A 17,730-nucleotide genomic window follows, 5' to 3' on the forward strand; every position below is an offset into this window, starting at 1 on the left:
GGTGGATTGTTGCAGTGCTTGTAGGTGCTTATGCGCCTGCGCGGGAGCGGTATGTCGCCACCCAGCTACCCAGTCTCTTCTGGATCAGCAATTGTGCACCTGTCCTCTGTCTTCAGCTCTCGTCCACTCCCCGCCTTTTCACTCTCCGTGACCAGGTCCCAAGCAGTACCTCTCTCCCAAGTTTTGTCTCAGATGCAGCTGTTTTCCCTGGCGTCTTACTTCTGAAGGACTTCGGCTTTGACCCGTTCTGCCCCTCTGCAGGAGGGTCTCACTGAGCAATGGCCGAATGTTGGCTGCACCCAGGATTGCTTGCTGGACCCTGTTGCTGCTGGTGCCCCGAGACTGCGGCCAGGTGCCAACCTGCCCCAGAAAAAGTTTTCAAGATAGTGTAGCAGCAGCGTTTCAGGGATTACAGAAAATCGCAACACACATCTGGCACCAGGCTTCACCCTTAATGACCTTGTTCAAGCACCAGTGAATGTGGCCATTTTCCGAGGTCTGCTGGGACCGGGTGGTTTCAACAGTCTCCACCAAATGTCCTTCCAGCAGTGGAACCGCTTTTTCCTGTGTGGCCCGAGAACCTCCTGGACCCCACTCTGTGCCTGGGGATTCACCCTTCCCACCAGAGCTCCTCCAGGTATTGAGCTGTGGAGTTGCAGACTGCACTCCCCTTATTTACAGTCTTAATGGAACTTAAACCCTCTCCTTTCTCCTTTCTCCTTTTTTAGTTTAGTCCCTGCGGCTGTTTCCAGTTTTTCACTTTCTCTCCAGCTGCTTTTGGGGAGGGGTGCTTTTGCCGTATGCTCCCCCCCCCAAGTCTCCATCCTCTCTCCACCCACAAAAGGGGTTCCCTACCTTTTGCGGCTTCTCACTCCCCAAATTCACCTCTCCACGCCACGTACCTGCTGAATTCTGTGGTTCAGGTTGTGCAGATTGCTGTGTTAATCCTCTAATCAGTTTTCAATGTGTCTGACTGTATTTCATGGATGCCAGACACACAAAAACCTTCCATGCTGTTCTGCCATCTTGGTTCCTCCCCCAAGGTGTCCCACTTTATAAGGCTCAGAAGTCTTTCTAGCCAGGCTTACCCTTTTTGTTTTACAATAACAAGTCACACCATCTCTTGTTCTGGTATTATGAACACCATTCTTCTTGTTCTGGTAGTATGAACAGCATTCTTCAGATCTAACAGAGAAGCCCCTAAAGTCATCTTTGTTGTTTCCTTTTTGTCATCTCCTGTATGAGATGCCCATCCTACTTGATCATATGGTATTAGGGTGCCAGGATGAACAACACATCCATTCATATCTTAGCTAATATGTGAAATTTATCCTGCAGAGTATATAACAAGCCTTAATTTCTGTTAAAATGACATTGTCTTTAGGTCATTCAATCCCCAAATTTATCAGACTCTGTCATTGCCGTTAGATGGAAAGAGTCTGGAAGAGTTTTGTTAAAGCTGATAGTGGCAAGAGGAAAATAGCAAAAAGGCACTGGAAATCTGAGACTTGAAAACAGTGAAGTTAAAATTACAGATAGGGAAAACACCATAGATGCTGGGGGTGGGGGAAGGGAGGAGGAATCTGACTCCTTCCCAATTTTGCTCCAGTTCCAGCTAACTTTTATATAGTCTGATACTAAGTCTTAATCTTTCCCTCTTCATTTATCTTCATTCCTACTGTTACTTCTTCACTTCTGGCTCTCATTACCTCATACATAGATGACATTATTACCTACTTTTTACATGCACTTTGTATTTTAGCCATGCTGAACTTTTGTAATTCCTGGAGATGTTTCTCATGCCCCATTAATTTCAAGCTCTTTTCTCTCAAAATCATCTTACACACCACTGCCACACTGGTCATTCTTTTTATTCATTTATTTATTTTTTTACAGTGGTTATTCTTTAACCTTTGGATACACCAATCTTTTTGCTGCTCAAGAGCCTACAATGACTATAATAAAATGCCAACCTTATATTTCAGTCAACCCCCTCCACAATCTAGCCTTAGTCTCCTACCCAACCTTCTGTCTTACAGAGAAAGAAAATAATGGAAGAGGCCAAAGAACTACCAGCTGGAGAAAGGAAAAATCCACTAGTAAGTATGAAAGACTGCTTAGAGTTCTCAGAAAGAGAACCCTGAAATAATATGTGGCATCTTTTTGGATGTACAGTTTTCTCAAACTAAGATATTCTGTATAATGAAAATGACAGTTCAATTATTGTAATAGTGACTCTTGACAAAACTTTCGTCAGGGACAAGGTTACTCTGACATGCTAGTTTAAAATTCTGATTGTTGATACAGTCTTGTGTCTTGTGTGTAGTATAGGAATGCACCAAAGTAAGCTAATATCCTTGCTCTTCAGATAAGTGATTTTTTTTTCCTGAGACTATGTGTTATAATACCATTGTTTAATTTATCTTTAATGTTATCTTGTCATCATTTACAAGTATCCATTGTTTTTACCCAACCCCTTCCCCCCAGGTCCACTTCCAGCCTTGCCCCACTTGAATCATCTTTTGAGAAATGAAACATCTATTCTGAAGTTGTTATTTATCCAATATAAACAAATCAGAAACATTTTTGTTTACTTATAGGTAACATCTTGAGAGGTAGTCAAGTGTACATGATGTCTCTAATAACCCTAATTAGGGGAGATGCCAGAGCCAACTTTAATCAACAGAATGACAGGTGGGAGTTTGTGTTCTGGCATTTGGACTCTAAAATGATCTTAGGAGAACTTAATTCTGAAATTTACTCCCTAAAGACTGTGAAAAAAATTTGAAAACACAAAAATAAGAGCAGCTGTATTAATCTGAATTTGGGGACTTTATACTACTGATCGCATTTTGTTGGAATAAAGCAAATTACAAATCTTTTTACGTGGGAAAAATGACTCACTCATTTGGATTATTAAGTGCCCAAGGAAAAAAGTTAGTCTGCATTAGGGGAGAAATATACTTTCTATAAGGGACAAGGAGATGATGTGAACATTTACACTGAGCCCACTTTGTTTTCCAAAATATAGGAAACCAGTGAAATATTTCAAAATTAGAGGTAAAGGAACATGGTTGATTTTAAGATAAGTTTGTTGGCTTTAAAAATGTATGTTTTTGAAAGGTAGATATTGGTTATGGTGGTGAGGGGATAGCAGAAAATTTCTTCAGTTTACATCATGAACAAGCAAGAGGACTACTGTTGTTTAAAATACCCAAAACTCACAGTTAGGTTATAAACTGTAGTTATTTTAAAGTTTACAATTTGAAAGAAACATCCAAATAGAAAATATTTAGATTTAAGAACAATCTTAAGGAAAAATATGGCCATTGATTTTAAATGTTTCCAAAAGAACAAAGAGAATGAAGTTCATAAAATAGTGATTGGATTAGGAGGTCAGTGGTGACCTTAGAGAATACATTTACAATATAAAGATATTGGTAAAAATACAAGACCAGTATGTAGTAAATACTAAAAGAGGAGCAGGAAGATGGCAGCAGAGTAGGACCCTGGGCTTACCTCGTCCCACAAACACAACTAGATAACTATCACATCATCCAAAATACTCCAGAAATTGACCTAAAGTTGGACAGAACAAACTCCACAACTAAAGGTAGAGAAGACTGTACACTTAAGAAAGCAGGAAGTGTCAAGACATGGTATAGCGGACAAATGGATTTCACGTGCTTTGGAAAAAAAGTGTTCTATGGTCCTTGGAGAAGGGCAAGAGAGAGATAAGAACACAAGGAAATTCACAAGGAGAACATTTCCCCAAAGCCATTGGTGTGGAAAACAAGAGGGGCTGAATTTCGTGAGTTCTTGCAACCAGCAGGGATTAAAATCTAGAGTTTAAAAGGTCAGCAGGATTGGCTGGGATAGAGCCCAGAAGGCACTGAGCTGCTCCTATAGAGAAGACAGGCAAACAACCCCGGAGGAGGACAGCATGAAAGCAATCATTTGAAGAACACTTGGGGCACACAGTGGGGAGATTATTTGCTCTTATCAGAGAACATCACTGAGAGCATTTATGGACACACCTGTCAGGGAAAGGAACTGGTTGGCCATCATTTCCTTTCCCTACCCCTCAGCATAAACACAGAGCCACCTACAGGAAGCAGTACAGCACTGGCTGCCTAACTTGCTTATACCAAGCTCCAATCCTTTGGCTCTGGTGGAACTTCCCTTCTCAGTCATGCTTTCCTTAGTCTGGCAGGATTTTCCACTGGAAAACCAGTAAAATCCCTACACATGCCATGTCTCCCAACCAGAGAGTTTTACAAGGCCTCAGTTCCAGTAGGGGTTGTGACAGGTCTCATTTCACAAGCAGACCAGAGCACACCTAGCTAAAACTCATCACATTCAGATCAGAGACCAAACATTGCCCACAGTAGGCAAGGAGAGCCTCTGTAGATGACTGGGATGAAGGACACAGGAGCCAGAATATAACAGCAGAGCATACACAATACACAATGGAGGCACTTACTGAAAGCCGACCTGGGCATTACATGATATCTTCTTCATAAGACCATTGCTTTCAGGAGAAGGAGATATAAATGGCTTTTCTAACACAGAGAAAGTAGAGACTTAGACAAAATACGAAGACAGAGGAATTTGTCCCAAATGAAAGAACAAGATAAGGTCACAGCCAGAGATCTAAGTGAAACAGATATAAGTAACATATCTGATGGAGAACTTAAACAGTGATCATAAGGATACTCAGTGGGCTTGAGGAAAGAATGGAAGACATATGGGAGGCCTTTACCACAGAGATAAAAAAGTTAAAAAAGAATCAGAGATGAAGAGTGCAGTGAACGAGATCAGAAACATGCTTGATGGAATGAATAGCTGACTAGAAGAATCTGAGAAACAAATTAATGACCTGGAAGACAAAATAATGGAAAGCATAAAGCTGAACAAAAGAGAGAAAGAAGAATTATATAGCACAAAAACAAACTTAAGGAACTCAGTGACTCCATCAAACATAGTAATATTCATATTATATGAGTCCTAGAAGAAGAGAGAGAAAAAGGGCAGAAAATTTATGTGAAGAAATAATAGCTTTGCATAACACTCTCCAGTTCCATCCACGCTGGAGAGTGTTATGCTAACTGAAATAAGTCATACAGAGAAAGACAGATACCATATGTTTTCACTCTTATGTGGATTCTGAGAAACTTAACAGAAGACCATGGAAGAGGGGAAGGAAAGAAAAAAAAGTTAGAGAGGGAGGGAGCCAAACCATAAGAGACTCTTAAAAACTAAGAATAAACTGAGGGTTGATTGGGGGTGGGAGGGAGGGGAAAGTGGGTGATGGGTATTGAGGAGGTCACCTGTTGTGATGAGCACTGGTTGTTGTATGGAAACCAATTTGACAACAAATTTCATATTAAAAAAAAGAAATAATAACTGAAAACTTCCATAAACTGGGAAAACAACATCATTTTGAAAAGGTCCCATCAAAATCGACAAAAGCAAGTCAACACTGAGGCATAATTGTTATTAACTTTGAAAAATAATAAAGAAAAATCGTAAGAGGAGCAAGACAAAATAAGTCCTTAACTTACAAGGAAAGGGCCATAAGGCTAGCTGGAGATTTATCAACAGAAACTTGGCAAACCAGATGGGAGTGGCATGACATATTCAAAGTGCTGAATGGGAAAAATCCACAGCCAAAAATACTCTATCCAGCAAGGCTATCATTCAGAATAGAAAGAGAGATAAACGGTTTCCGAAACAAAACCTAAAAGAGTTTGTGACCACTAAACCAGCCTTGCAAGAAATATTAAAGGGGACTCTTTGAGTAAAAAGAAGAGACCAAAGGAAACAATATAAATTCAGGAAACACAAAAGCAGTAAAAATAAATATTTCTAAAAAAAAATAAGCCAAAGAATTCACACACAAAAAAAGGGATATAAAATATAATAACATACATCAAAAATGTGACAAGGAGAGGAGAAAGGAATGAGTTCAAGCTTGAACAACCATCAACCTAATATACACTGCTATTTTCAGAAGAGGTTATATGCAAACCTAAGGTTAACCATCAAAAGCCACTAATAAATATGCAAAGAATAAGGAGAAAGAAATCCAAATATATCACTAAAAATCAGCAAAACATGAGAGAAAGAAAAGATCAGAGTAAATGTCTAGGGACAAGCACAAAAAAAGTAATGAAATGGCAATAAATACATATAAAAAATAATTTTGATGTAAATGGACTAAACACTCCAATGAAAATACATAGGGTGTCATAATGGATAAAAAATCAAGACCCATCTGAGGCGCCTGGGTGGCTCAGTTGGTTGAGCATCCGACTTTGGCTCAGGTCATGATCTCACAGTTCATGGGTTCGAGCCCCACATCGGGCTCTGTGATGACAGCTCAGAGCCTGGAGCTTTCTTCAGATTCTGTGTTATCCCTCTTTCTCTGCCCCTCCCCTGTTTATACTGTGTCTTTCTCTGTCTCTCAAATATTAAAAAAAATCAAGACCCATCTGTATCCTGCCTCCAAGACTCATTTTAGACTTAAAGACACCTGCAGATTGAAAGTGAGGAAATGGAGAAACTATCATGCAAATGGATGTCAAAAAGAAAGCTGGACTAGCAATACTCATAATCAGAAAAAATAAACTTCAAAACAAAGACTGTAACAAGAGACAAAGAAGGATACTATATAATAATAAAGGGGACAATCCAACAAGAAGATAAAACAATTATAAATATGCACACAATGTGTGAGCATCCAAATATATAAAACAATAATAAACATAAAGGAATTGATAATAACATAATAATAGTAAGGGACATTAACACCCTAACTTACATCAATGGACAGCTCATCTAAGCAGGAAATCAACAAGAAAACAATGTCTTTGAATGAAACACTGGACCAGATGGACTAAACAGCTATATTCAGAACATTCCATCATAGAACAGCAGAATGCACATTCTTCTCCAGTGCACATGAAACATTTTCCACAATATATCACATATTAGCTCAAAAACAAGCCTCAACAAATTAAAAAATATTAACCTCATATCATGCATCTTTTCTGACAACTATGCTATGAAGCTAGAAGTCAACCACAAGAAAAGATGTGGAAAGACCACAAATACATGGAGATTAAATAACATGCTACTAAACAATGAATAGATCAACCAGGAAATCAAAGAAGAAATTAAAAAAAACCTAAATAGAAACAAAAGAAAATTGAAACACAATGATCCAAAAACGCTTCAATTTTTTAAATGTTTATTTTTGAGAGAGGGAGAGAGAGAGAGAGAGAGAGAGAGAGAGAGAGAGAGAGAATGACTCAGAAGCAGGCTCCAGGCTGTCAGCACAGAACCTGACACAGGGTTCGAACTCACAAGCTGTGAAATCATGACCTGAGCTGAAGTTGGATGTTTAACCGACTGAGCCACCCAGGTGCCCCTGATCCAAGACATTTCAGATGCAACAAAAGCAGTTCTACAAGGGAAGTTTATAGGAATATAGGCTTACTGACAGAAGCAAGATAAATCTCAAATAAACGATATAAACTTACACATAAATGAGCTAGAAAAAAACAACAAACAAAACATAAACCAGCAGAAGAAAGAAAAAATAAAGATTAGAGCAGAAAGAAATGATACAGAAACTAAAAAAAACCCCAACTAAAAACCCTCCAAAAATAATACAGCAGATCAATGTAACCAGGAGCTGATTTTTTGAAAAAATTAATAAAATTGAAAAAGCTCTACCCAGACTTATCAAGAAAAAAAGAAAGGACTCAAATAAGTAAAATCAGAAATTAGGAGAAATAACAATGAGCACCACAGAAATACAGATAATTAGAATATTATGAAAAACTATATGTCAATAAATTGGACAACCTGGAAGAAATGAATAAATTCCTAGAAGCATAAAAACTACCAAAACTGAAATAGGAAAAAATAGAAAACTTGGAGAGACCAATGATAAGGATAGAAATTGAATCGATAATCAACTCCCAAGAAACAAAACTGAAGGGAGCAGATAGCTTCACAGGCTAATTCTACCAAACATTTAAAGAAGAGTTAATATCTATTCTTCTCAAACTATTCCAAAAGATGGAAAAGAAAAGAAAGTTTCTAAATCCATTCTTTGAGTCCAGCATTACCCTGATACCAAAACCAGAAAAAGACACCACTAAAAAAAGAACTACAGACACTAATTCTGCCTCAAAAAAATACTAGTAAACTGAATCCAATATTACATTAAATAAGTCATTCAACATGATCAAGTGGGATTTATCCCTGGGATGGAAGTGTTGTTTAATATTTGTATATCTATCAACATGATACATCACCTTAGAAAAAGAAATAAGAATCATATGATCACTTCAGTGGATGCAGAGAAAGCATTGGACAAAATACAGCATCCATTCATGATAAAAAAAAAACTCTCAACAAAGTAGGTTTAGAGGGAACATGCATCAGTATAATAAAGGCCATATAGGAAAAACTTCCAGCTTATATCATCCTCAATGGGGAGAAACTGAGAGTTTTCCCTCTAAGGTCAAGAACAAGACAGGGATGTCCTGTCTCATCACTTTTATTCAACACAGTACTGGAAGTCCTAGCTAAATCAATCAGACAGAAGAAAGAAATAAAAGGCGTCCAAATTGGCAAAGAAGTAAAACTTTATTTGCAGATGACATGTTACTCTATATAGAAAACATGAAAGACTCAACCAAAGAAGCTGCTAGATATGATAAATGAATTAAGTAAAGAAATGTATGGAAATATGTTTCATTTCTATACAGCAATAACAAAGCAGCAAGAGAAATCAAGTAATTGATCCAATTTACAATTGCACACAAAACCATAAGACACTTAGGAATATACTTAACCAAAGAGGTTAAAGAACTGTACTCTGAAAACTGTAGAACAATGGTGAAAGAAAATGGAGATAACACAAAGAAACAGAAGACATTCCATGCTAATGGATTGGAAGTACAAATATTTTTAAAATGTCTATATTACCCAAAGCAATCTACACATTTAATGCAATTGTCAAAATGCCAACAGCATTTTTCACAGAACTAGAAAAAACAATTTCAAAATTCGTATTGAACCACAAAAGACCTCCAAAAAAAAGCAACCTTGAAAAAGAAAATCAAAGCCACAGGCATGGCAATTCCAAACTTCAATTTATACTACAAAGCTGTAGCGATCAAAACCACATGGTGCTGACAGAAAAGGAAACACATAGACCAATGGAACAGAACAGAAAACCCAGAAATGAACCCGCAACTATATGGTCAATTAATCTTCCACAAAGCAGTAAAGAATATCTAGTGAGAAAAGTCTCTTTAACAAACAATGCTGGGAAAACTGGACAGCAACATGCAAAAGAATGAAACTGGTCTACTTTCTTGCATCATACACAAAAACAAATGCAAAATTGCTGAAAGACCTAAACGCAAGACAAGAAACCATCAAAATCCTAGAAGAGAACATAGGCAGTAGCTTCTTTGACATAGATCATAGCAACTTCTTTCTAGATATGTCTCCTGAGGCAAGGGAAACAAAATAAAAAATAAACTATTGAGACTACATCAAAATAAAAATCTTCTGCACATCGAAGGAAAAAAATCAACAAAACTAAAAGGCAACCTGAGGAATGGGAGAAGATATTTGCAAATGACATATCCAATAAAGGGTTAGTATTCAAAATATATAAAGAACTTATAAAACAACACTCCAGAAATGAATAATCCAATTAACAAGTGGGCAGTGGGCATGAATAGACATCACATGAAAAGATGCTCAATATCACTTACCATCAAGGAAATGCAAATCAGAATTACAATGAAATATCATCTCTGTCAGAATGCCTAAAATGAAGAACGCAAGAAACAACAGGTGTTGGTGAGGATGGGGAAAGTGGGCAACCCACTTGCACTGCTGGTGGGAATGCAAACTTGTTCAGTCACTGTGGAGACCAGTGCAGAGGTTCCTCAAAAAGCTAAAAATAGAACTGCCCAGGGGCCCCTGGGTGGCTCAGTCCCTTAAGCATCAGATGTCAGCTCAGGTCATGATCTCGCTGTTCATGAGTTCGAGCCCTTCGTCAGGCTCTGTGATGACAGTCCAGAGCCAGGAGCCTGCTTCAGATTCTGTGTCTTGCTTTCTCTATGCCCCTCCCCAGTTTTCTCTCTCTCTCTCTCTCTTAAAAATAAACATTAAAAAATAGAACTACCCTATGATCCAGCAATCTTACTACTAGGTATTTACTCAAAGGATGCAAAAATACTAATTCAAAGGAAAACATGCACCCCAATGTTTATAGCAGCATTATTTATAATAGCCAAAGTATGGAAACAAAAAACAATTATGGAAAGAGCTCGAATGTCCACTGATTCATGAATGGATGAAAGAGATGTAACATATATACTCAATGGAATATTAGTCATAAAAGAGAATTAAATCTTGCCATTTGCAACAATATGGATAGAGCTAGAAAGTATTATGCTAAGCAAAATAAGTCAGTCAGAGAAGGGCAAATGACAAATGATTGTACTCATATGTGGAATTTAAGAAATGAAACAAATGAGCAAAGGTAAAAAAAAAAGTGAGAGAAATGCAAACCAAGAAATAGACTCTTAACTATTGAGAACAAACTGATGGTTACCAGAGGGGATTTGGGTGGGGAATGCATTAAATATGTTCTGGAGATTAAGAAGTGCACTTGTGTTATCATTGGGTGATGTATGGAGGTGTTGAATCACTATATGGTACACCTAAAACTAATATTATACTGTATGTTAACTAACTGGAACTTACATAAAAGCTTAAAAAATAAATAAGAAAATATAGTAAGAGTGCTAGTTGTATTAAGAAGAAATTAAGGGGTGCCTGGGCGGCTCAGTTAGTTGAGCATCTGACTTTGGCTCAGGTCATGATCTCATGGTTCATGAGTTCAAGCCCCATGTCAGGCTCTGTGCTGACAGCTCAGAGCCTGAAGCTTGCTTTGGATTCTGTGTCTCCCTCTCTTTCTGCCTCTCCCCCACTTGCACTATGTCTCTTTCTGTCTCTCAAAAATGAATAAACATTAAAAAATTTTTAAAAAAGAAGTTAAGCTGACTTTGTAAACAGAAGAGCCAATTAGCCTGTTTTAAAATTTACTTTTATTCTTCATAATACACTCAATAATAAAGCAAAAAATGTGGTATAACTATAGAACTTATTTCTTTATGCCTAATATTATATCAATTTATTAAAAGTATTTTCTAAGCCTCTGTTATTTATATTTATGTACCTGGCTTAGCTCTTCTCACCTGAAGCTTTTGGGGCAGGTACCATGTCTTTCTCATCTTTGTGTTGTCAACAATCTTAGTCCAGGCTTGGGACATGGTAAGTCCTCAAAGGTGTTACTGATTGGTATTGAATTGGCAGGAATATTCTTGAGAATGATAACTGATCTGCATTGGTCTGAGACTGGAAGAAGCCATATTACACAGTGTGGGCCTTGGCCAAGAACTCTTTACTGATATCCTTAATAACAGGCAAGGAAACAGAATCATTACTTTATGCAGATGTAACCAGTTGGTAGCTACAGGTTAAAACTCTGAATAATTTTGAAAAATGAGTTAGGAGATGTAACTAGGGTGAACGCCTAGTAAGTTTGTGTAGTTTCCTTTTTGTTGTTATTGTTTCAAGTTTTCTTTTTATTCCAGTTATTTGACATATAGTGTAATATTAGTTTCAGGAGTAGAATTTAGTGATTCATCACTTGCATATAATACTCAGTGCTCATCACAACAAGTACCTTCCTTAATAACCATCACATATTTAACCCTTCCTGCCATCAACCTCCATCCAGCAAACTTGTTTGTTCTCTACAGTTAAGAGTCTGTTTTATGGTTAGTCTCTCTCTTATTTCCCCCCTTTTTTTCATCTCTTTCATTTCTTAAATTCCACATATGAGTGGAATCAATATGGTATTTGTTTTATTTCACTCAGTGAATTTCACTTAACTTATTGTTTATTTCACATAGCATGATGCACTAGCTCCATCCATGTCATTGGTAATGGCAGTATTTCATTCTTTCTGATGGCTGGGTAATACTCCATTTTATGAAATATATGTATCCATATTCTTTATCTGTTCATCAGTTGATGGACATTTGGCTCTTGATAATTTGGCTATTGTTGGTAATGCTGCTATAAATATTGGAGTGCATGTGTCATTTTGAATCAGTATTTTTGTATCTTTTGAGTGAATACCCTAGTATGCAATTGCTGGGTCATAGGATAGTTCTATTTTTAACTTTTTAAGGAAACTCCATACTGTTCTCCAGAATGGTTACACCAGTTTTCATTCCCACCAACAGTGTAGGAGGGTTCCCCTTTCTCTGTGTCCTCATCAACATCTGTTTTTTCCTGTGTTAATTTTAGCCATTCTGACAGGTCTGAAGTGATATCTCATGGCAGTTTTGATTTGTATTTCCCTGATGATGAGTAATGAGCATCTTTTCATGTGTCTGTTGGCTGTCTGGATGTCTTCTTTGGAAAAGTGTCTATTCATGTCTTTTGCCTTTCTTCACTGGATTATTTGTTTTTTCGGGTGCTGAGTTTGATAAGTTCTTTATAGATTTTGGATACTAACCCTTTATCAGATATGTCACTTGCAAATATCTTTTCCCATTCTGAAGGTTGCCTTTTAGTTTTGTTGATTGTTTCCTTAACTGTACAGAAGCTTTTTATTTTAATGAAGTCCCAATAGCTCATTTTTGCTTTTGTTTCCCTTGTCTCAGGAGACATATCTAGTAAGAAGTTGCTATGACAGATGTCAAAGAGGTTTCTGCCCGTGTCTTTCTCTAGGATTTTGATAGTTTCCTGTTCCACCTTTAGGTCTTTCATCGATTTTGCATTTATGTTTGTGTATGGTGTAAGACAGTGGTCTAGTTTCATTTTTTGTATGTTTGTCTCCAGTTTTCCCATTTGTTGAGAAACTGCCTTTATCCATTGTGTATTCTTTCCTGCTTTGTTGAAGATTAGTTGACCATATAGTTGTGGGTCCACTTCTGGGTTTTCCATTCTGTTCCATTGATCTATGGATCTGTTTTTGTGCCAGTACCATACAGTCTTAATGACTACATACGGCTTTGTATTACAAACTTGATGTCCAGAATTATGATGCCTCCAGCTTTGCTTTTCCTTTTTAAAATTGTTTTGGCTATTCATTTTTGTTTTTTTGTGGTTTCATACAAATTTTAGGATTGCTTGTTCTAGCTCTGTGAAAAATTCTGGTGGTGTTTTGGTGCAGATTGCATTAAATATGTAGATTGATTTGGGTAGTTATAGACATTTCAACAATATTTGTTCTTCCAATCCATGAGCATGTAGCATTTTTCCATTTTTTTTGCATTATCTTCAATTTCTTTCATAAGTGTTCTATAGTTTTCAGGGTACAGAACTTTTGCCTCTTTGGTTAGGTTTATTCCTAGGTATCTTATAGTTTTTTTGGTGGAATTGTAAATGGGATAGATTCCTTGATTTCTCTCTCTGCTGCTTCATTTTTGGTGTATAGAAATGCAACAGATTTCTGTACATTGATTTTGTATCCTGCGACTTACCTGAATTCATATATCAATTCTAGCCAAATTTTTTTGTGGAGTGTTTCTGGTTTTCTACGTAGAGTATCATGTCATCTGCAAATAGTAAAAGTTTGACTTTTTCATTCCCAATTTGGGGGTCTTTCATTTCTTTTTGTTGTCTGATTTCTGAGGCCACGACTTTCAGTACTATGTTGAATAACAACGTTGAGAGTGGACATCCCTGTCTTCTTCCTGATCACAGTAGAAAAGCTCTCATTTTTCCCCCATTAAGGATGATATTAGCTGTGTGTCTTTCATATATGGCCTGTATGATGTTGAGGTATGTTGTCTCTATCTCTACTTTATTGAGGGATTTTATCATGAATGGATGCTCTACTTTGTCAAATGCTTTTTCTGTCTGAATCAATTGAGAGTAGCATAGGGTTCTTAACCTTTAAAAAAAAACGTGGTACTGCATGTTGATTGATTTGCAAATATTGAACTATTCTTGCAGCCCAGGATTAAATCGCACATGATAGCAGCGAATGATTCTTTAATGTACTGTTGGATTCGATTTGCTAGTATATTGCTGAGAATTTTTGCATCCACGTTCATCAGGGATATTGGCCTGTAATACTCATTATTAGTAAGGTCTTTGTCTAGTTTCAGAATCAAGGTAATGTTGGCCTCATAGAATGTGTTTGGAAGATTTCCTTCCATTTCTATTTTTTGCACACTTTGAGAAGAATGTGTACGAATAGGTTCAAATGTTTGGTAGAATTCCCCTGGGAAGCCATCTGGCCCTTTACTTTTGTTTGTTGGGAGATTTTTTGATTAGTTATTGGATTTTTTTTTTGCTGGTTCTCAGTCTGTTCTAGTTTTCTATTTCTTTCTGTTTCACTTTTGGTAGTTTATATGTTTCTAGGAATTGCTCCATTTCTTCCAGATTGCCCAATTTGTTACCATGTAATTTTTCATAATATTCTCATAATTGTTTGTATTTCTCTGGTGCTGGTTGTGATCCCTCATTTCTTATTAATGATTTTATTTATTTGGGTCCTTTCTCTTTTCTTTTTGGTAAGTCTTAGTAGAGGTTTATCATTTTTTAAAAATTCTTTCAAAGAATCAGCTTCTGGTATCATTGATCTGTTCTATTTTTTTTGTTTCTGTATCATTTACTTCTATGCTAATATTTATTATTTTCCCTTTTCTGCTTGCTTTAGGCTTCATTTGTTATTTTTTTTCTAGCTCTTTTAGGTGTAAAGTTAGTTTGTGTATTTGAGATTTTTCTTGCTTCTTAAGGTAAGTGTATATTGCTATATACTTCCCTCTTATGACTGCTTTTCCTGCATCCCAAAATTTTGTACTTTAGTGGTTTCACTTTCATAGTTTCCATGTATTTTTTAAATTTCTTCTTTAACTTTATGATTGACCCATTTATTCTTTAGTAGGGTGTTCTTTAACCTCCATGTATTTATGGTCTTTCCAAACTTTTTCTTGTGGTTGACTTCAAGTTTCATAGCATTGTGGTTGGAAAATATGCATGGTATAATCTCAATCGTTTTTTACTGATTGAGGCCTGATTCGTGACTAGTATGTTATCATTTCTGATGAATGTCCCACGAGCACTTGTAAAGAATATGTATTCTGCTGCTTTATGATGAAATGTTCCAAATAAATCTGTTAAGTTCATCTGGCCCAGTGTGTCATTCAAAGTCCTAATTTCCTTATTGATTTTCTGTTTAGATTATCTGTCTTTTGCTGTAAGTAGGTGGGTTGTTAAAGTCCCCTACTATTATTTTATTATCATTGAATTCCTTTATGTTTGCTAGTAATTGTTTTACATGTTTGGGTGCTCAGGTTGGGGGGCATAAATATTTACAATTATTAGATCTTGTTGGATAGACCCCTTTATTAGGATATAATACCTTCTTCATCTCTTGTTAAAGTCTTTTGTTTAAAATCTAGTTTGTCTTCTATAATATAGCTACTCTAGCTTTCTTCTGACATCCATTTGCAAGATAAATATTTCCCCATCCCTTCAATTTCAATCTGCAGGTGTCTACAGGTTTAACATTAGTCTCTTGTAGGCAGCATATAGATTTGGTCTTGTGTTTTTATCCATTTTGGCACTTTATGTTTTTTGATTAGAACATTTAGTCCATTTACAGTCATATTGATAGATATTAATTTAGTGCTATTTTATGATTATTTTTGTTGTTTCTGGAGGTTTTCTCTTTTCCTTTATAGTCTTCTTAACTTTTAGTCTTAATTTCCTATTCAAGAGTCCCGTTTAATATTTCTTATAGGGTTGGTTTAGTAGTCATGAATCCCTGTAGTTTTTGTTTGTTTGGGAAACTCTTTATCTCTTTTTCTATTCTGAATGACAGCCTTGTTGGATAGAGTATTCTTGTCTGCATATGTTTCCCATTCAGCATGTTGAATATATTATGCCACTCCTTTCTGGCCTGCCAAGTTTCTGTGGACAGATCTGTTGCTGACCTTATGTATCTTCCCTTGTAAGTTAGGGACTTATTTTTTCTTGCTGCTGTTAGGATTTTTTTTATTTATCTCTATATTTTGCACAATTAACTATGATATGTCTTGGTGTTGGCCTGCTTTTGTTGATTTTGATGGGAGTTCTCTGTGCTTCCTGGATGTGGATGTCTGTTTCTATCCCTAGATTAGGGAAATTTACAGCTATTATTTCCTCAGATAAACCTTCTGCCTCCTTTACCATCTCTTCTTCTTCTGGGACTCCTATGATATGAATGTTAGTACATTTGATGGAGTCACTGAGTTCCCTACATCTACAATAATGGTCCAATATTTTTCTTTGTGTCTTTTCAGCTTCATTATTTTCCATAATTTTATCTTCTATATCACTTATTCATTCTTGGCTTCTTTCATCCGTGTGGTCATTACACCAGTTGATTTTACATCTTGGTTATAACATTTTTGTTTCAGCCTGATTAGTTTTTAGATCGTTTATCTTATGGTTACAAACTCCCTGGTGTCTTCTATATTTTTCTCAAGCTGAGCTGGTACCCTTGTGGTTGTTGCTTTAAATTCTGGATCTGGCATATTACTGATATCTGTTTTGATTAGATCCCTGGTGAGAACCTTTTTTGTTCTTTCTTTTGGGATGAATTCCTCCATCTTGGCATTTTGTCTAGGTCTCTGTCTTCCTCTGTGTTTAGGTTTGGGAAAACCTGTTATGTTTCCTGCTCCTGAGAGTAATGACTTTATATAAAAGAGGTCATATATTGTCCAGGGCCTGGCACTGCAAGAAGTAAGTATCTGTGGTGTTTCCTGTGTGCACTCTGTTGCTGTGTTTTGGCTGCTCTTTTCCCCATGTCTGTCTTGTGCAATGTTTCTCCTTGACTGCAGTGGGGAGTGTTTGGACCTTGGCCAGAGTGTGGTTGGTTTCTTCTAGACGAGCTCTTGTCTGCTTGTTAAAAGAGATCTGATGTGATTTCCACTAGAGCTGAAGCCTTGTGGCACTCTATGATCAGTAGACATGGTGTGTGTGTGTGGGTGTGTGTGTGTGCTGGTCTTCTGTGTGAAGGGCCTGCTGCTCTGGTTCTCAGGCACACTTGCCCAGAAAAACAGCACCTGCAGAGTGCAGGGGGCAGACCTTATTGTAAGCGGTTTTGGCCGCTAGTGTTGGTGCTGTCTGTTCTGCTTACAGAAGTTAGTTTATGCTGAAGGGTGGAGGACAGAAATGGCACCAGACCCTTCCCTCATTCTGTAGAGGGGATTTTACACCCACCACTGTCCAGGAAACCCTCCAAGATGAACAAATAATCTCCATTCTTGTGTCTTGGCATCCCTTAGATCCCTGCATTCATCCTGTTTGTGTCTGAGCTGTGTGCCTTCCTAGTAGTGCATTGCACATGTGTTTTATTCCAGGCAGGCAGGCAGGCTGTTTTAAGACTCTCCCAAACTTTAAGGACTTGGCATTGTGGGGATTCATGCTTGTCTGAGGGAGGGTCTTGCTGCACTGGGACTGATATAGGTTTGTCCCAGAAGGGCAGTTGCATCAAAGTGCAAGAGCCTGGAGTTTGTAGTAAAGCACAGCAAAGAGTCAGTGCCTAGGTTAACTGCCCTCAGCAGGTACCTCTGCACCTATGCTGAGGAGTGGGGGCTCCTGATGGTTCTTGTCCCCAGA

At 37.3% G+C, this 17,730-nt stretch overlaps 1 protein-coding gene across 3 annotated transcripts in view; it reads right to left on the reverse strand.

The window, feature by feature from the left end:
* The window catches only part of CYSLTR1 (cysteinyl leukotriene receptor 1), a 47,357-nt gene that overhangs the window by 15,701 nt on the left and 13,926 nt on the right, over positions 1-17,730 (reverse strand). Inside the window, exon 3 of one of the 3 annotated variants that reach the window (XM_081793305.1) lies at positions 9,804-9,857. The exons of the other annotated variants lie outside the window; for them this stretch is intronic. The gene's annotated coding sequence lies outside the window, so the exon portion shown is untranslated. The remainder of the gene's footprint in view (positions 1-9,803; positions 9,858-17,730) is intronic. 3 annotated transcript variants of the gene reach the window in all.

Source organism: Panthera onca, chromosome X, assembly GCF_046562875.1.
Source record: "Panthera onca isolate mPanOnc1 chromosome X, mPanOnc1 haplotype 2, whole genome shotgun sequence".
NCBI classification, from domain to species: Eukaryota; Metazoa; Chordata; class Mammalia; order Carnivora; family Felidae; genus Panthera; species Panthera onca.